The sequence below is a fragment of the Gymnogyps californianus genome, chromosome 15 (assembly GCF_018139145.2).
Source record: "Gymnogyps californianus isolate 813 chromosome 15, ASM1813914v2, whole genome shotgun sequence".
Lineage (NCBI taxonomy): Eukaryota > Metazoa > Chordata > Aves > Accipitriformes > Cathartidae > Gymnogyps > Gymnogyps californianus.
This window is the reverse complement of record NC_059485.1, coordinates 7,188,255-7,208,649: the sequence shown is the minus strand read 5'-3', so window position 1 is coordinate 7,208,649 and position 20,395 is coordinate 7,188,255.

Here is a 20,395-nt window from a genome sequence, read left to right as displayed (position 1 = left end):
CAGGGAGACTTATCCTTTCATCTCTGAATTTCCTTCAGCATTTCAAAAGCGAATGCTTTCTAGAAGCCCTGAAGGGGTTTGCACGCTACTGGCTTGGACATGCTTCTAGGAAACAACCTGTGCTTTAATGGGCACTTTGCAATTGCATAGAAGTTCCCACCAAAACAGAAGTGGCCTTTCAAGTACGTTTAATTCTCTCTCATGATGTCATGTAGACTTCCAGGGTGGTCTCCAGGACCACAAGGGGGGGAAAAAAAAGGTGGGGGTTGAAAAGAGAGAAAAGGAAAAGAGATGTAAAAGATTTGGAAGCACTTTAAAAAGGAGAATGCGCTTTTTTTTTTTCTTTAAAGACAGAAAATGCTGAGCCAGTGTGGAGCCATTCTCAAATGCCTCCCGATATTAAAAAAAAATGATCCGAGTGCCACACTGCAGCAGACCCATCCACGCAGGCTGTGCTGGCCAGCAGCAGGGCAAGCGGGAGGCAGACCAGGGCAAGTCATTCTGGTAGTTGCCGTCACTTTCTTACACGGCGGTTGACATTGCAGAAGTAAAAAGTGATGACTTTAGTTAAAAAAAAAAGTCCCTTCTGCACTTATCATTTGCTGGGGTTAAAGAAACAATTCTTATGGTCTGTGTTGTCATAGTAATAAAAAAAAATAATTACCAAACAGTGAAATAGATTCTGACAGTACCGGCTCGCTGAGCATTTACTCCTCTCCTTCCTTCCTTCCTTGGCTAACGTGTCTGGGATTAGAAGTGCTGGGTATTTGTAGCTCTTTCAAGTGGTATTCCACTATGAAAGCCAACATAGAGATAACTCCTACTTTATCTATTGGTAAAAAAAAATCTGTGCAGTTTTGATTTTTCTTACGTTTCCCTCATTTGATGAGAAACATACTGCATCAGCATCTTTTTTAAATCTGTCATTGTGGAGCTCAGATAAGCATCTTTCCTCTGGGTCGAGTTACACTTGGAGTAGCTTTTAACATTAGGCTCTTTATATGGATCATTGCAAATATTTGATAATAATGCAAAATATGTAAGATCCCAGAAGAGACCAAAGACCAGGGAACGTAGATAAAATTCACACAGATTCTGCAAACAACTTTATACTTGGGTTGTCTGTCTGCTTACGCAATACATTTTCTCCTTGCCTATTTTTTGATCTAAAAATGCATTTGTGCCGTGTAAGTCCTCACAAGCGTGCAAAGATACGTCTGTGTGAAAAACATCACACAAGTGCATCTTTACTTCAGCGTGGCACCTTCCTACAGTCTACAAGCCTATTAAACATGCGTGCATCAAACATGAAATACCATCTTTTATGTAATACCTACAAGCCATACATGTGGAAAGAGTGACAGGATGGTATTTATGGGTTTAAAAGAAAATCTGTACAAAGAACAGAGCACCAGAAAATTAGGTTTTGCGCTTTTTTATTCATCTGAGAGCAGCGAGCAAGATATTGCTTGTCCAATTTAAAGCACGTACTGTTAGAAGTCCCTCAAATGTCAGGAATTATAATAGAATTATACTATGACAGAGTGTTGAGAGGGAGGATTCCCAGGGTTTGCACAGCACTTGGCGTGGGGGAAGGGATGCGGAAGCTCCTTGACACGAAATGAAACTACTTCAGTGGCACCAGTGCTTTCTGCAGGCGGTGACGCATGACGCCGGGGTGCCCCAAATGAGGCTTCCAGCACCGGCTACAAAGCTCATTTAAATCTTTGCTGGCTCAGTCGTTAGAAACGCAGGTCAAGCTGTGTAGCGGGACCAACTCGTGTTTCAGAGAAGCGTGCCGGGGCTGCGATGCACGAGAGCAGCCGGGCCACGGGAAGGTCGCTGGGAGAAGCGTGGTCCGGGGACGGGCGGCAGGGCAGGCGCTGCGGTGCTCGGGAGGGGGCTGGGGCCACAGAGAGCGCTGGGCTGGCTTCAGAATGGTACCTGCATCCCATGGCAACTATTTCAGAGGTCAGGCTGAAATGTTGACGCTTGCTTGGCCCTCCTGACAAGCCGTAAAGTTGCAAGAGGAATCATTTCATTGCAATCACATTCCTGCTGAGGGAGTCTTGGGAAACCTGTCTGAGTCTTTTTCAGACTTGATTTTAGTGGGGATTTTGCCTCATTGATAATCATGTTAAAATTAACAAAACAGAATGAGTTTGGGTAAGGGTTGGTTTTTTTTTTTTTTGGAAGGGTGGCCTGCTTTTATTGTAGTGGCTGTTTGGGGCTGGCCAAAGTGGCTCGGTATGCTCTGCGGGATACATCCTGCCACCGCAGCTGAAAAAGGACCAAGAGCCGAGCGTGTCCTGGCTCCGGAAAGGGACCATAAGAAATACTCTCAGCCGTTTGGACTCACACCGTTCGGTGTCAGTGCCACACGGTATAATACGAAGGATAAAAGTTCAGAACATAAAATCCAGAAAGCTAGGCAGGAAGCTCCCCCACGTTGGGTGGTTTCTCTCTGGTTTTGAACATTTCTTTGGCCTGTAGCTTCAGAGGGGCACGTGGCCATGGGGGGGGAAGGTCATCTTCCCACTCTGCAGCTCGATTGCTGCCTGCCTACAGAAACAGGCACAAAGCTGTCGCAGGTGCAGGTGAAGTACCGGCAATGGATTACAAATGCAGAGAGCGCTGGTGGCAGGCAAACCGTTCCCTTTCCTGAAACTTGGCCCATAAAGAGCAGCAAGGAAAGCTGCAAGGAGAACAAGCAAGACAGTTATTATTCCAGCTGGTACACCTACAAACATTATTTCCTCCTTTTCCAGCTCTTCCTTTTGGAGCCTTGCACTGGCTCCGTCCTTCTGGCTGAGCTTTGTTTTCTTTGAAACTTTTGTTGGTGCAGCTTTCCAGATGATTTCACGGTTGATAATTTTCTTAAATAGTCATAAGATGCAAATTTGCTACAAGGTTTCAGCTAAGCAGAGTGAGCAGAAGGGGCTCAGAAAAGTTTTAGGATGTCCCTGCCCCTGAACACAGAGGGTAGCCATGGCCCGTGCCACCTAGGCGGGTTGACACTTGAAGCCACGCTATTTCTGGAGGTGCTTTGCGCTCTTGTGAATGGGGCAGGGTCCCACTAGAGCTGATCCTGCCCCCAAAACTGCCCCTTTTGACTTCAGTGGGGGTTAGACCCAACTCTCCCTGGAGAAATGGTTTGGTTTAATAGCAAAGACACAGGGTTAGTAATGCTCTTGTTAACGTGCTCTTCTCTCCCCCCTGCCCAGCTGCTTCTTACCCAGGAGGTGCAGCAGCACGGCTGAAAGCGAGGGGCTGTTTGACCTTCCCTGCTGCAGGAGCCACTACTGAGTGACACACAGTTCACCTCCAGGGCTGGAGTACGAACTGGCAGCCCTGCCAGCCTGGGTAGCAAGATACCATGTTTAGGCATTAAACTAGGGCACTTGCATACCAGCACAGGCCGCTATTTTAGTGGGTATATGAAGTTGCTCCCTGCTCTCCACCCCTATGGGACAACGGAGCGGCTGCAAGCGCAGGATATCCTCTGCCTGGTGGATGAAGCTATTAAAAATGGGCTGTGTTTTGTCAGTAATACTTAGTTCATCCAGCTGAATAACTGTAAAAGTACCAGCCCAGCTTGAGGTATACTGATATACGTTGTAAATGAAAGCAGTACGCTCAGGGCTCAGCCTCTGGGGTCCTGTGCGTGGTATGCTCATGTCTCCTCAGCAATGTGGGTGTAAAGCTCTTCTCCTCTGACTCAAATCAAAGCCAGTCGCAGTGATTCTGTGGAGACCATCCAGAATGTAACTCAGCCATGCTAAGTACTATAAAATTGTGATATTATTCTTCATTGTTTGTAGCTTGGAAGCCTGTAGAGGCCTAGCTTGGAGCAGTCCATTTTATTACGCTCCATCCAAACACAGTGAGATAGTTGTTCTTCTGAAGAATTTGTATTCTCAAAGTGCAAGCCTCCCCGTTTGTGTTCTTGTATCCATGCAACCTTGTTGCTCTTACAACATTACACATTTGTCCGGTGAGGTTCCCTCCCTTACAATAAAAACTCATGAGAATGATACACACATTTTCAGCTCTGCACACACCAGAGACTGCAGGATCCAGCAGTGCCCAAAGGACAAAGGAGATATGAAGGCTGCTGTAGTGGAATTGCTAATTTATTTTTGAACTGCAGATGTTTGTAATGGCTATGAAGTTTCCTAATTGAATTTCTGACCTTTTTTGTCACAGAAACCCAGTTAATATAGGAGAAGGAGAAGAGCAAATAGAAGGATTGGTTTGCTCTTTTTTTTGCTTTTTTTTTTTAACAGAAAGTCCAGTGTAGAGTTCTGTACATTTTTCTTTAATTTTCTTACATCTAGGAGTACAGCAGCCTGGTCCTCACATGGTCTCAGTGGTTGCACGTTGTTCAAAGGCCCATGCATGAAGTCCCCAGTGCAGTGCAGTATCTCTCCAGAGGGCTTCATGGAGCCCATGCTAACGAAGTCCCCCAAAGCTAATTCTCTCTGAGCACTTCCATCCTTTTGAGGCACGCTGTTACACGCAGACCCACTAATGGTGGTGGCCAGAGCAGAGCAGGCAACTCACGTTGTGTGTTCTGTTCCTCAGCAGAAATTCCCAGGGAATTTAGTGCTTTCCAGCTGCTTATTCTCAATACTTTGTACTTATGCAATTTCTTACTAAGGGCTGATAAAGATCCTCTATATCCACAAGGCACATCAGTAATCAGAAATGCAGAGAGGACGTAGTGAAGCTATGTAGTGAACCTGCCATCTGACTGTGGCCGAGTTGCAGATGAGGAGCTGGGAGCAACCATTTCCAAAGCTCTTTTTTCTCAGCCACCCACCACCTCAGGACAAGTTTTAGCATTGTCCTGCTGCATTCCAGGTCCAACAGACCTCCTAGAAGCACACAGCGGTCACATCATTTGGCTGTGTCACATGTAGATGTCTTAGCCACCGTCGCATGTTCACTAGGAGCACGTTCTTGCCCGTGATACGCTGCTGGGCTAAAAGGGAACAGGTACCCACATTTACACCAAAAGTTAATTTCTTGGTTCTTGCAAAAAGTGAAGTGCAGAACCATCTTCTCCATCCTATTGAATGTAACATTTGTTTATGTTTCAGCAGTGATTTGTGATGCTGTACCCATCAATCTGGATACAGAACTCCTTCTTGGAAATCAGTGAGGAATACAACGTTAAACCAGAGCACAGGCAATGGCCCTTTAAGCATTGTCTGTTTAACTGTAGCACGATCTCTCCTGCACTCGAGTGCTTTCCATAAACAGCAAGTCATCCTGGACAAGGAGGGAGAGGATGATAAATAATCCTGTTATTCATGCGACTGCGTTCTTTCATGAAACTGAGAAAAGGCAAAATAAAGTGGCGACTGCGAGACTGAAAACAAAATGCAAGGCAGTGGGTTGTGTTGCTGCAGTTATTTTGGGCGAGAAAAAAATCTGAAAAGAGAAAGGTGAGCAGAAAAGGTTTAAAATGCCAAGAAGAAAGCCAAGAGACAGGGCATAAAAGAACAGCTTTCTCTGCATCCCTGCTTTGTGTCTCGGCTAACTGGTAGGGCTGGCTGTAGCTCTGGCTGCCCACCGCCTGCTCCCGTGGCGTGGCTACCTGTGCCGGAGGCTTTCTCCTGTGCATACACCTTGCGGAGAGGCGGGAAGTGGGAGATGCTGGAGCTCCAGTAAGGACAGCTGGGCAAGGAGAGAGGCAAAAGTGGGCAAACCCTGGGAAAGAAATCCCATGGAGCAATGGGGAAGCAGAGAAGAAACCTGTTTGCTGAGGGTCCTAGCAAATGAGCTCTAATTAGTTTTCCTGGCACAGTCAGTGGTGTTCCCTCCATCACACTTTGCCCCTGTGCCAGAGGTGCCTCCCCAGCTTGTGGTGGAGGTGTCGGTGCCCACGCTGCAGCTGCTCCAGTTCTCCGCCTGCCCTCTCCGTGCATCCCCTCGGGCCCTGAGCTGGGACAGCTGAGGCCCAGGCATCCGTCCCATTCGGTCGCCTCTGCTCGCGGGCAGCCTCCCGCAGAGAGCCCGGACAGGCAGCTGTGTGGTAACGTCTTAAAGCACTGCAGCTGTTTGCTCTCTGCATGTGAGTCAGAGCCCTCCGTCCCTGGGATGCTCCTGAAAGCAGCCTGGCCCCCTCCTGCTGCCAAATTGCCCGGTACCGGCCCCGTCTTCTGTTTGTAAGAGCGTCTTATGCCAGGAGAGTGTGTCAGCCTCTCTAAGACTTCAGTAATGACACACATCCATTTCAGTGCTGTGGCATGGGGGATTAGGATAAGGCAGCCACATTGTTATAAGCTTCCAAAAGTGCCTCTTCCCTGTATAACTTCGTGGCATCAGTGCAATTCCTTCAGGCTTATAAAAGCTTAAGCCGTTGTAAACAAGGCAGCCTTGGAGCCTAGCTATTGTAGAGAGAGAATTCCTCTCCATGTCCTAGATATTTCAGATGGGAAAAAAAAAGAAAAAGAAGAAGAACATTTAAGACGTCAGCTTCTCTGCTAGTGTAAATGGGACCAGCTCCATCTAACTTCAGTCCCGTGTCTCTGTTGTACCGTCATTGTGTGAAGCTCCTGTTAAGGCAAATGGGAATTACACATGGCGTGATGAGAAAGCAACAGATACCTTTGTAAATACTGCACAATCACATGAGCCACATGTATCTTTCCTGAGACACCCTGCCAAACTGGCAGGTGTTTTTTCCATCAGGCCTTATATTAACACACTCCTGTGTATGTCTGGCTGCATCTGCTGCATTAACGATCGTTCGGTGTATAATGGCTGGGTTAGTTTGTGAAGTTAAATACCATGGGCAACAGCCCAGCCACAATGTATACAAACATTAAACCGCTTCTGTTTGTATCCCAGGGTTTATTGCTGCTGTTCCTTCGCTATGACTTTTTCTTTCTTTCTTCTTCTCGCTGCATTTTTTCCTTGTTCCTGCCCATCCTTTCCCCAGTTTGTGGTTTCCAGATCGCCTCTGTCTCTTTATTTTCTGCATCTTTTGCCATAGCTTTCCTGTCTCATTTCAGTTTCTGTGGATGCCAGAGAAGACGAAAGCCACAGCCAGCCAGCCCCAACTGCTCCAACACCCCCGGACAGCCCCGGAGCGACGGGATGCTCCTCCAGCCGGGGCATGTCTGGAGTGCAGGGACAGTGAGTGCTATGAGGGCTGCTGGTTGGGGATGCCACCATTTCAACTCTGGATGCTCTTAGTGGCTGCTGTGGAAGTGAAAAAGGCCAGATCAGGGACTGATGCTGTTTGAATGCCTGCTCCACTTCTACTCTGAATGCAGACAGCAAGCATAACTGGTGGATCTGTGTCCAAGTCCAAAGCCACTGGGGAAAATATGTGCCCTTAGCAACTTCCAGTGTAAAATCCTGCTTTTACAGAAGTCAGTGGTAGAAGTCTTTGGGGATTAGTCTTCTACTGTAATTATCAATGTTTTAAAAAATATTCTGTGGCCAGGCATGAAAGCCATTCAGAAACAAGGAAGGGCTGAATCTGAAGCCAGCTATCGTAGACTTCTACCAAAAAACCCCACTTGTCTTTGTAGGGCTGATACTGAAGTTAGGTAGAAATTCCCACGGGCATCAAAGAGGTGTGCATGTTCAACTCCCACTGAAATGGGAGCTGGGGGCATTACTTTATGAGGATTTGAAAAATACTCTTCTGTCCTCCTTTGTTTAAAATTAAGATGCCAAATTCAAACATCCATGTTAGCATGGTGTCCGTTTCCATTGCTCATGCTTTTAGTCTTGTGGTTGTTGTCATGGTCCTTCATGGAGGTCTCACCTTTGGTCCCAGGCTCTCTTGGCCTAAGGTTTAGTTTGTTGCAGTACTTCCATGGCATATGCACATACACAAAGCACAACAGCTGGTGGATCTCTTATTCATGGCTTAATCACTTCCCTCCGGAGGTGTGCGGTGTGATGTGTGGTCTTACTCAACCCTGGCTTTCTAAGGGATGGAGAGGCAGGGTCAAACACAGCCCAGATTCAGCCCAGCACTTAAAAGCATGACTAACCCAGAGCATGGAGTGTTCTCTTGACATCATTAGGATGGACCTGCTTCTTTTCCTGGCATTAAGCAAGCATTTAGTCTTTTGGAGTTTACCTTACCACACCCTTCCCATCTCATGCTCATCTCAGCATCACATTGCTAGCTGCCCACTGGGTTTCCACACATCTCTGCTGACTTTCTCCAGGCCGTCTGTCTGATCTCATAACCACATCTTCTGTGGTGGTTCACCATGTGCCTCTGGTCCCACCCTCTGTAGGGGTTTGCTGTATCACTGCTACTTTCCCATCCATCTGGAATTTCCCCTGAAGGCCTTGAGCCACCTACTCCCATAAATGTCATCAGAAACCTTTTGCTGGGAGGGACTGTCCGTGTTGAGTCTTGTGTTTCTTTGCTTCATGGTTGCGTAATCCAAATTGGCTGTCGATTTAATTTGAAACGCCATTACACCAGAACAGGGCCTCAGCATTCACAGCACTTGAGAAAGATAAAATAGTGCTAGGAAGCCAGATGGCTCAAGAGACTGGGAATCAGCAATGGAGTCTTCAACTTCTACATCACTGCTTCAAAATGCAGCACAGTGAACTTCATGGTCTCAGGCCAGTTTCTAGTGTACGTATGGTCACGCCAGAAAAACTTCCCCCATAAAACACCACCTGCTTTGGCTGGGAGGCCTGAAGAGGTACGTGGTGGTCTCCTCAAACCAGAGTGAAATGTCACCTGCTGCACAACGGTGACATGGTCACAGCAGCTCTAGCAGTACTCATGCGTGGTCTGTGGCAAGGGAAATTCTAATTGCAGCGCTGCCCACCTGGCCGGCTTCCGCAGGAAAGACATTTCCTTCTCTCCCAAATTACCTTTCAAGCCATTTTTAAAATAGCCTTGTTGCTAAGTCTCAGGAAGACTGTAACTCTGCAGTCCCAGAGGGCTGACTTTGATCCCACGTGTACCTAATGAAAGCCTCCTCGGAGGTGAGGGACACTTTGCCAAAGTATCAGTAGAAAGAATAAGAAGCAAGTAAGAAATTTGTGTCTGGAGTGTCCCTAGGATAAAAACAGTGTGAGAACAAAATCTGGCCGTGCACACAGGAGCCAAAAGCCATACTAGACTAAGCTACAATTTCTTGCGGTATAGTCTTCCTTCCTGATGATGGTTATTTTCTAACCTAGCTGTGCATGAATTAGAAAGAAGCAGGTGCCAGAGAAGAGGTGACTATGAAATGGCACTGAAGTCATTACACACGGAGCAGGAGAAAAGCAATCCAGCCTTCCACGTTTCGTTTACTAAAGCCATAATAGTCCGATAGGGCATCAGACCCCTTACTGGTAAAGTCTTCAACTGTATGTGAAAGCAACAGAGCAAATGACTTTTTCCTTGCAAGGCTTCTTGGCTTGGATGTTGTCCCTCCTCAGCCCATGTTCACTGAGCTGCTCTCTCCCGGGTTCCCCTTGCCCCCACTGGAAAGCTGCCCAGAAACTCCCTCCCCAGCTTAACGGCCAAGACCAAAACAGCCGAGTCAGGCTTGTTATTTAGGTCTCTGCGCCGCCTCGCCTCCCCGTGCAGGTCCATCTCGTGCCTTCATCCTTGTTTTGGCTGCATACGCTCCCTATGGCCCTCAGTGCTCCTGGCTGTTAGATGCACATAGCCAGCCAGCGTGCTGCTGCTCCTGCGTGCCCCCCATAGCCGGTCCCACATCAGACGTCAGTGGCCCTGTGTCAGCTCCGGGGATCTGCTTTGTACTGTCAGCGATTGTTTGGTTTATATTCGCATATGGGGCTATGACCCTGAACTGGCTTCTCCCTTTAAATTCCTTCCACTTGGCTCTGCCCACACTGTCCACAAAGCCTCTCAAAGAAATGCAGCTTGAAAAAAAAAAAAAAAAAATCTAAGAAGAAGAAAAACCCCTTCACAACAAAATGTCCTTCTCTCTCTCGGCAGCTCTGCCTGGGTGCGGTTTTCCCGACACTCCCCCGCAACTGAGACGCAGAGTCTGTTCGGCACTGCTCTCCCCAGCACTGCAGGCAACAGGGTCACCCCAGGGCTGGGCAGAAAGCACCCGCAAACCGTCCCCATCTGCAGGGCTCGTTCCGGCTCGTGAGGGGCCGGGTGCCTGCCCGGAGTCACTGCATTGCTGCAAAAATGTGCTTTTATCCAGCTTTCATCCCAAGACCCATGTCACCCTTTCAGCATCTGCCATTACGCAGTGCTGCGTCCTGTGCTGAGCTCACGAGCGGGGTAGCGTGGCCCACGAGTCTTGTCCTCCGCGGTGAAGAGCCCGTGAAAGCCCCTTGCTGTCTCATTCGCTCCCTTATATATACATATAGGATTGTCCCCATAAAGTGGCAGCTCCACACATGTGCTGGTGGGCGGATAGCTTTGCATTTGCCCTCATGATTTCATGCCAAAAACATTTGCAAGTTCAGCTCGTCGCTTGATTTCCCTCTCTCTCATTCTCCCTTTCGCAGTTACTCGCCGAGTCTAACGAAGGCATCCTGCGTTCGTCCCCCCCAGCAGGCCATATGGTCTCGTGCTTGGGTTTCTGCTTGCGTCCCTACAGCTTTATCATTCCCTTGTCCTGCCCCAAGTTCTTAAAGATTTTCTTAAAGACTTTCAGTAAGATCAAAATAAATTATGTCATACGCATTGCTGTTATCAAGCCTTCCCTTTTGCCTCTATTTTCAGCAGCTGTTTTGGGATGATTAATAATTTACAGCGAGGCTTGGCACAGCAATGGTTAAAGGGACGAAGCCGATCTGACGCAGGAGCCTTCTGGACAGAAGCAGTTTTATAAAGTCTTGTAAGTGCTATTTTTTCTTTAGGAAAGGAGTGGATTTTTTTTTTTTTTTTTTAAGTGTTGTGAGGACAGGAATGTTTCTTTTTTAGCCAATTCCACATACTTTTTGTTATAGGAGAAGATGTGGTCTGAGGGTTTTAGCAGAGGCTAAAACAGGGGAGAACTGGATCTATTTTGGTGGTGTATCAAGTGAATAGGAAATAATCGAAAATGCTGCATTAGAAATGAGCTTAGCAGCAGCTCCAGGCGAACCCTGTTCTGCAGACAGCCCTCCCCTTACCTGCGCGGCACCCAACAGCCTGCGCCGCTGGGTGCAAACGTGCAGATTTGATCCATTTCCACCCTTTGGCCAAAATACATTCCTTCAGTCATGCCCTCCTGGGAACTGAGGTTTGGTGTGTAATTGTTTTTCTGTTGGTAAAATGAAGCATTTTGGCTGCCAGAGGTTGTTGCAAGGCTGTTTTCAGGAGCGTGTGTTGGATGGTGGACGGACAGGTCTTGCCCGGGGCTCCGCTGAGACGCTCTCACACACACTGGTTAATGGGCAGCGTGTGGCTTTGCTCGGTCTGAAGCACATGGAATAACCCTTGCTCCCCGGGGTGCCGGTGACAACAGCGCAGCAGCAGCCTTCTGCCTTGTGCGGACTGTTTCCCTTTCCCCACCTGCTGCTTGGGCTGAAACCAGAGCTCAGATTCATCCATTCCCGTCCCAGCACCCTGTCTCCATCACACCCTGCTCGGTGGAAAGGTAAGGGTGTTTTTTCGGGACCCCCTGTGACACATACATCCCCTGCTAAGGACACACACCGGTCCTGTCACTTCAGATACACGTCCAGGTCTGCCGCCAGCCTCGCCTGTAATGATGGGTGGGGCGTGAAACGGATTAAAAATCAGAGGCCAGAATTTTTTTAGGTTAATCTGCTGATACCAAAGGATCATATTTGGCAGCAACATAAGGAGAGTTCTCATTCAGTTTATATTTCTGCTTTTCTTCCCTTTAACAATCTAATTTTGTACGTCGCTGTGTGGAATCCAGATACAGATAATCCTCCCCCAGTTAACACCACCCTAGTCGTGCCCTATGGAAATCTATGCGCTGCCTGTGGGAGCTGGAGAGATGTGGGTGCCATGCTGGTCTAGAGACTATCTGGAGGGGTTTCAGAGGGTAACGGATAGCTTAGGGTCACAAGAATTGCTGCTGGAGACACGTGCAGAGCTTTTCATGAGCACTTTTGAAGAAAGTGACCTTTCATGTTTGCATCTCCCTTTGCGCTTTGGTGCAGGGGACAGTTGGTAGCTATTGGAAAATGAAATATTTTGATTGTCGCAGAGGAGAAACTCACAATTTTCCCTGAAAACTTTCACACCAAATGGAAATTTTCTGACAAACTATTCAGCCAGAACGACCTTGTGTACTGCAGAACAAACTGTGATGAACATTTTTTCTACCAGGTTTTTCTTCTGACATTGTGAATCCTGATGGGGGATTAGCTAACATGGCTCATTATCAGTGTATGTAACATTGGAGAGGAAGACTTGAAGCTCTGTGAGATCTTGAAAACAACCTTCCGATGCCGATAAGCAATTTGAGATGCTGCTAGAACCAAAAAGCAGGAACCACGGGCGAAAGTCAGTGCTGATGTTACTCCCAGCTATGGGTGAAGTTGCCCCAAGGCTGAGTTTGCCTCAAGAGAGTCAAGCTGGGGAGCAGATTAACTTCTAAGAAATTCAGAGTGAATGAATTACGGGAATTAATTGGTAAGGTCAGCAATGAAATCATGAGTCCATTGCAGAGGAAACAGGATGCATTTCTGAAGGGCCAAGAACGGCCCCTTTGCTAGATTTACGGGGCTAAGGTGATGAGAGAGAGGTCAGATAATAACCTTTCAAATCACCAAGGCAGACCAAATATGCTTTGCCATCGGCCGCTTGCTTTTCAGTGTATGTGTGTCATGTTTGGAAAACAAGGCCCCATCTGTCCCTGCTGAAACAGAAGCAACAAAATAACACTGCTTGTTAGGGAAATGCCAAAACAGAAAAAAGATAATTGAAACATTCAGGCTGGCAGTAAATGGGGATAAAGGCAATAAATCTTGAAAGCACACTGCGTTATCTCGGGCAGGAGCTGCTGGCACTACTCTTTGGCCAGTGTTTCGCCAGCCCGGGGAGGCTTCCTTCGGTGCCCGGTTATCTGGAGCGTCGGCCTTCAGCCAAGGCCACCAGCTTGCGATAGAAAAGGGATGCTGAATCGGAAGAGAGAGGTGTCCCTCCTGCCGCAGCTGTGTTCTCTCCTAACCAGAGATGCTCTGCATGGGGAAACGGCTGCAGGTGAAATGGGGTTTATGAACTAACCCCGCAGGCACTCGGCCAGCAAAACGCTGCAAAACAGGAGGCAGAGAGGGATGGCTTCACTGGAAAAGGACACATGGCCGCTTACGGAACCGCTCCAGGGCCATCTAGCATGGTCCTGGTGCTCCCACGTCACCCAAAGGGCTCGGTGGGCTGGAGGCTGCCGCTCCGGTACTAGCAGCCTCCTGCACCGTTTCAAGGCCTTTCTTGATGCCTGCACAAGCCACTGACCCCTAGTGACTCTGAATTTATTTTAACATGAATAAACTTGGAGTAAGTGGTCAAGGAACCCCCATAATTCAGCCACAAATTTGATATAAAAGAAGACACAAACTTTCCTTCCAGATTTATGTGTAGTTGAAACACAAGCAATAGAGGGGGGAAAACCTGCAAACGAAAACAGTACCCTCGAGTCTTCTGCTTATTACATGGCAAGAAAGGTATGTGATGCTGCAAAGCTCTTGGCTCGTGGCCTCGCCCTGCTCTCACACAAGTCCTGGAGAAGTTACGGAAGTCCGACAGGAATCTGTGAGTTTTGATGAGGAGTATCCGTGCTTCCCACCGTTCCTGCCCTCGTGACAGGAATCAGCACAGACGTGTGCTGCAAGGCGACTGGATGATAGTGACCGCTTCGTTGCTAACCAACATTGCGCCCCACAGCTTTGTTCACCCAATTTTCCATGCTCAGTGTCCGCCCTCCTGTTGCGGTGCTAAGCTTCGTCTCTGAGTGATTTTTCAGCTGGCAGCCTGTGCAGCGGCCAGGCCCAGCCTCAGCCAGCCAAAAAGGGTCACCTGGTGGGACGTGGGCTCCAGGGAGCACATCAAAGCTGGAGGACTACGATCCTTCTCTGAAGAGCAGCTCCCCTTTGAGATTTTTCAGAGACCACCCTCTGCCCTTCTGCTTGCTTTGATGTTCTTCAGATGGAGACAGGATTTCAAAATGCTTGACTATAAGGAAAAAAATATAGAGGAGAATGCTATTTCTCCCCCCACTTCTTTCCCCCATCTGCTCAAGGGCTTGATCCTGCAAGTACTACTGAGACAAAACTGCAGTCAGTGGGGGAAAGATGTTTTCCAAGACAGCTTCAAGGTGGGCAGTAAGCACAGAGCAGTCAGCTCCTGTCTGTGATGCTTTGGGCTCGTCAAGCAGCAGCCAGCGACTCTCCAGGGAGACCTGCTTTTTCTAAGGTGCCGGTGCAGCTCCTTACACGGAGCACGTCAGTTTGAGGTCTCGAGGCATCGCTGTAAGACCCCGGCTTGCTATGGAAATGTTGATCTGGTAAGGATTACCTCTCTTAACACAGCCCTTCCTTTTTCTCTGCTGTAGTAATTTTTCTGCAATTATAACTTCCCGCTGAACAGCTTAAACTGCAGGCACTAATACAACCCAGGCAGCAGCCTCCCTCTACCTTCGGGTGAACAGCGTGTATCAGATGGCACCCGGATGGTTGCAGCATGAATCACTCTCTGCCTCTGTAACCAACATTCCCATAACCTAAATCTATCGGAAGAACATAAACCACATCAGAAGCCAGTTCTCAGATACTCATTTGCTAAGACTTTGGAAATCTTTTGTATTAAACAGATCGTCTCTTTATAGGAGTATGAAGCTGCCCTAATTATATAAAGGGTGGAAAGGGACAATCTTCCATCTGGGAAGGCTGTTTAACTTTTTCTGGCTTCCTAAAAAGCCATTCTCTTGTAAACTGAGCATTCCTTCGCTACCCTGGTAGACACAACATTCCCCATGTCCCAACCAAACACTGCTCAAGGCTGGCTTTGCTCTCTGCAGAGCAGCGGTACCCGAGCCGGCCAGCCCGGAGAGTCGCGGGCACAGCCCCATGGGGATCAGAGGTGCGGGGATTAGGCTGGTGCTGGCTGCCCCTGAAACACCCCGCTTGGAGCACGACATGCTGCCAAACGCCGTCCTGCACTGGCTTTTGCGTGTGGTTCCTCAGCAGTGGCCTCTGGCCCGTTGTGTTTTGGAAGGATGCACTTTGCTCCGGGCACCTACTGTGTATCGACCCCCTTCTTTCTCCCTCCGCTTGCCGGTGCCCTCCCACGCCATCCCCGCGTGGGGTGCACACTGAGATTCAGCTCCAGGCGATGTGGCAGAGCAAGAGATGTTAGTCTCCAGCCTTTTGGTTCCCTCCTCTCCCGAGCTGTGTGATACCAACAGCGATTCCCACCCCTCGCCTCGCCAGTGACGTTTTAAATTCGGGAATCAAACCTAGGAGCTTTCACACCACGAGTCACTGGGCTTGCAGGGATCTCACTGGGGTCAGCAGCAGCATCTGAAGCTTTGATCTGGTGGCTCTTAGGTTTTTCCGTATGGCTGGAGATACGATGAAAACCCCGGATCTTCAGGCAGATGAACTGCTTTGTTACAAAGGCTGCCTCATTTCTTACCAGCCGCCTGGGCAGCAAGCAGGGCCAGGTTCACTCACACTGACCACCCGAGGAGGGTGACATCTCAGGATGCTGAACAACATCCATCAAACACCCTTTGCTTGCAAACCATGCACAATTTTTTTCTGCAGCTAAAGAACCAACTGTGAGTAGCAGTGAGGTGTCATCTACTAACACCAAGTCAGATCTCATAGGGAAGATTTTACTTCCATGTTATGGTAATCCCAGGCATTTTTATTCTGCACCAGTAGCTTTTATTCTTAGTTTCCTTCATCTGTCAGTGATAATATATTCAGTTTCTGTTTGTGTACATGCTCTGGTACATGCTATTGTACAGCTGATGGGCCTTAAATTCACGCTTTGTTGAAGGTATGTTTCTTTCAAAAGGTTTTACATTACTAAAGGTAGCAAGTCACAAAATAAAACCATTGTTGCAAATATCATTTGAAGTTAATCTTCGTATAATCCACAGTAAATATTTATACACAATACAAAAGTGGCTGGATTTGTTTACAGTTTGAAATTGTTGGAGAGAGGATTCCATATAGATTAGTCAGCTAATCTGCTGTAATCTGCTTACAAAGCAACCAAAATGGGTTTTCTTTCAGTGAATCATGTTAGCCCTATGTTCACTGTGACTTCAGATGATAGGGAATGGATTCGAGCACAAAAGGGCATTTACCTTGTGGGTGCTCAGAGCATTGCTCGCATTGCAGGAGAGCCATAAATTTCCTCTCTGCCTTAAAGAACGGGACAGCTGCAGTGACTGAATTTAAGCTGAGATGGGTGTCAGGCTCTTCTATCCCATTTCCTCGCTGCAGCGTTTGAACTACATCGCCTGGGGATAAACTGATCTTTGATGAGGCACCTGCAAGGTGTTTGCACAGAAGTTGTCCTTTCTGAATTTATTCTATTTCGCTCCCCCCTGAGGAGGATCTACATGAGGTGCCTCTACGCTAGCATGCTCCTGAGTTAAAAGGGAAAGCATCCTGCTAGTTTTCTTGATGTTTCTCAGTTTTGGGAGGAATGGGAAATTATCCCATATTCTTTACTCGCAACTCAACTTTGCTCACAAGGGAATTGCAGCTCAAGGTGGAAAAAGATTTTAGATACTCACCATACTTCACAGAAGGTCTCTGGCTGATCTGGGCTCACATAGGACCTGCGTGTCTCCTCTGTGCAGGGGCTGCAAGGTTCAGGCTTGGACCTCTAGTAGCCCAAGGAGTTAAAGAGCAAAGCATGGGCAGCAGACTTAGAGATCCGCCTCCAACCAAGCAAGGAGCTTGGCTGCAAGGTTCATTTCACACGTGTCTGAGACGGTGTGAACGGTGATGAAATCCCGTTTCGTGGTTGTTCACAACACACCAACATTCGGAGGTTGCGGAGGGCGGAGGGATCCCTCCGAGTCCCTGTCCCTGGTGTGGGGACGCTCACACAGAGGTGGCCTCGCTGAGGCAACGCACTGGCTGCAGCGTGGGTGAGTCCCGAGCCCTCTGCACCCTGTCTCTGCAGGATATAGGCACGAGCCAGGCAGGGAGCAGCCCTGCCGGGGGAGAAACGGGCTGAAACAATCCTCCCTGTGGGTATGAGGCCACTTTATTTCCCATTTACCCACCACACCTGGGACCAACCAGGCGGCCATCAGCAGAGCCCACTGACATGGAGGACGGGGTTGCCCACATCTCCCTGCTCCTCACTGGTTTTAAATCCCATCTCCTGTACGCCCCGCGCTGGGCAGGCTGGGCACCCCCCTGCCTGTAACCTGCTCCTCCGTCTGGGTCAGAGCGGGAGCTGCAGCCCAGCTCTGCTCCTGGGGGTTGAGACCGAGAACCTCCCCAGGGAAACCCGGGGAAGGAAGAACGCATCTTGCCTCACCCTGGAAACAGCAACGCCCGCAGGACTGCGGGTCCCAGCCTGGGAAGGGATCTGGCCCATCACCTGTGCTGCCCTCTGGCAAACGCATCAGCTTGCGGTGCCAGGGCAATCGCGTTTTTTTCCCCTACCACATATCCCCAGTGCCGGTAGATTATTTCAGTGTGGGTCCCTCTGAATAATACATTCATCCGCAGTCCTTCCCCCACCCCGTCCGCAGCAAGGCCTTCATTAGTTGAATACAGTGGCTCGGCTCCAGCACACACAGCTGCCGTCACTGCTGCAATTCTTTTGCCTTGAGAAAAAGCATATACAATTTAATATGCTCCTGGCACAACAGCTTTTCTGTAGCGGAGGAGGCGGGTTTGTTTATGGCTATTTTGATAGGGCAGCTTTCATCCGGACACAGGTTCTGCTGCATCTCCCTGCTCGCACAAGGGCGCCTTTGTTGGGCCGGTTCTCGTGTTCCTCAGGAACCTCTGGCCATTTCGGTACCTTCTCCTGCCCCCTACAAATACAAGTTTTAAAAAGCCCTCCTTGGCTAATCCTGCATTTCTCTAAAAGCTAAATCCCGGGCGAAGAGCCAGAAATGCAAGGCAACAGGAGAGGGTGTGATGCTTTACTGGATACGTGTCAACAATATGAACCATCCTGCCATCTCATGGGAATTTGGCCCATGGTAGCATGTGCTGGACGCATCTGAGCGTCCACGTCAGTGGGAGCGGAGCTCGTGATGCTGCCGGTGGCCGTTAGCGGCGACTTAGAGGCTTGCCAGGCTCAGGAGCAACTCTATTGCTTTCCCAGATACCTTCAGCCTCGCCAAGAGCCATACGAACCGTGTGCAAGGGCATGACTCCTTCCTCCTGATTGCAGGACCAAGACTCGGGCTTTTCCATCTCTGCAGGAGCCGGCGCTAAGAGATGCAGATTCTCCTCCGGCAGCGATTCCCACAGTCATCGTTACACAAGTTAAACTGTGAAGAGTGACGCATCTCCCCGCTCGGCGCTTCTGTGGCACGTTCAGCTCCCCGGGCAGGGTGGGGTGCGGAGGAGATGCACCTCCGGGCTGGAAACTCTCAATCAAATAACCCAGAGTCTGCAAACGCAGCCAGCGACTTCTATCTGGCAAATTGCTTGAGCTGCCCCTGGATGAGAAGGAGAAATAACCTTTTGTATTTTTCAGCTGCTAAGTCTGTTCCCTCTCGCTGCCGTAGTGGAAATAAGTGGTGGGAGGGTTTAGCCAGCACTAATTCATTGCCGCGTTCGATCTGAAGTCGCTGCGACTTTGTGCTTGGCCCACAAATACAACTGAGAAAATGAAACCGGCTAGAAATACGACTAATCATCCGATCATCGTAAACACATGGTAACGAAACAGAGTCACTCTGTAGCGCATATAAATTCCACACATGTGGAGGAATGCAAAGCAGCTATTGTACCCCCACTTTGCAGATCCATTTCACTATTTTCCCAGTTTATCTGGAAAATACATACTGCATGGTACTGTACGTCGTATTTCACTGCTATGCACCATGATGTCTTCTAATGGAACAATCGCCATGCTTGTAGTCTAAGGGCAATACAAAAGTGCTTTCAAATAATAACAATACATTTTCTGTATAAAGAGGATAGGGAGTAGCCACTTCCCAGAAAGGCTTGATTTCCCTAGAGCCAGCAGTATGAACATCCAGAGCGCCAGTAACAGCAGGCAGTGGTGAGAAAATCCCTACCTCATCATCAGTCTATACGTCCCGTCTCCAACTGCCAGTTCTTGCAAAGAGCGGAGGCTGTTAGCACCCACCAAGGGTAAGGTGAATGCACCCGGCGAGTCCTGGCAGCGCGAGGCTCGATTTATCCCATCAGGGCTTGGGTGAGGGGCACTTTTTTGGCAAATCAACTCTTTCGGCTTCGACCCGAAGCTGTAAGTGGAGAGGAGCCGCGTTCTCGCAGCCCAGCTACCAGAGATCACGCAGCAGCGCAGCATCTGCCAATTCATTCAGCACTGCTGGCCCATGCAGCAACATGGCACGCCACTGTTCCATGTTTGGAGACAGTTTATACTGGAATAGGAGCAGTCTTCTTGGGTAAAATGATTATTTTTTCCTCCATGAGAGCTCATGACTTTTTTAAAGAGAACCCTGCACACTTAAAATCGCCTGAGCACAAGAGGATGGGACGTGTGTTGCAGCTTGTCTGGGCAGCGGAGGCTCCCTGCGATACTTTTGCAGAGAGTGACTTGAAAACAAGGATTAAAACACAGCTGGGGAGGGGCTGGAGCACTCAGAGGCAAGAAGTTACCCATGCACTTCTGAGACAGGAGTCAGAGTATGCCCAAGGAGACGCTCACGCTTTGCCTTGCTTTCCCAGGCAAAGCACAGCCTCTTTTCTAAAAGCTGAATCCAGATTTTTAGACATCAGAAGAATCACTCCGGTATTGGAGCCTAATCAAGCACAAAAAACATCCTCAGCCTTCGCAAAAATACCAGATGGCTGCAGATGCCAGCTCCTTTGGCCAGGCAGCTTTTTCAGAGAAAAGGCCAGCTTGTCGTGCGAGTGCTGCATCCCAGATAAAACTCTGCTGAGCAGCAAAGAGCCATAGAGAAACCCTTGGAGGAGGAGGAGCATCGAAGCCAATGCATTCCCGTAACATCGGATTTTCGAGGCTATGCATACGCTCATATCCAAGTATGTTCTCCTTCTCCAGAGGGAAGTGGGACCTACAGAAGTGACTCTGGCTGTGGAAACACTCTTACGAGTTTCTGAGCAGTTGTGTGCATTTGAAGAAGGCGCAAATGAGCTCCAGTCAGAGTTGCCAAATCATAAGAAACAAATTAAAAAAACATGCCTGGGAATGTAAGAGTAGATAATTCGGTCTCTGAATGGTGAGCTGGTCTTTGAAATACCAAGTGTGAGCTTTTAAACTGGTTAGTGGTCATCGGGTCAACGGTGCAACACCACCTAC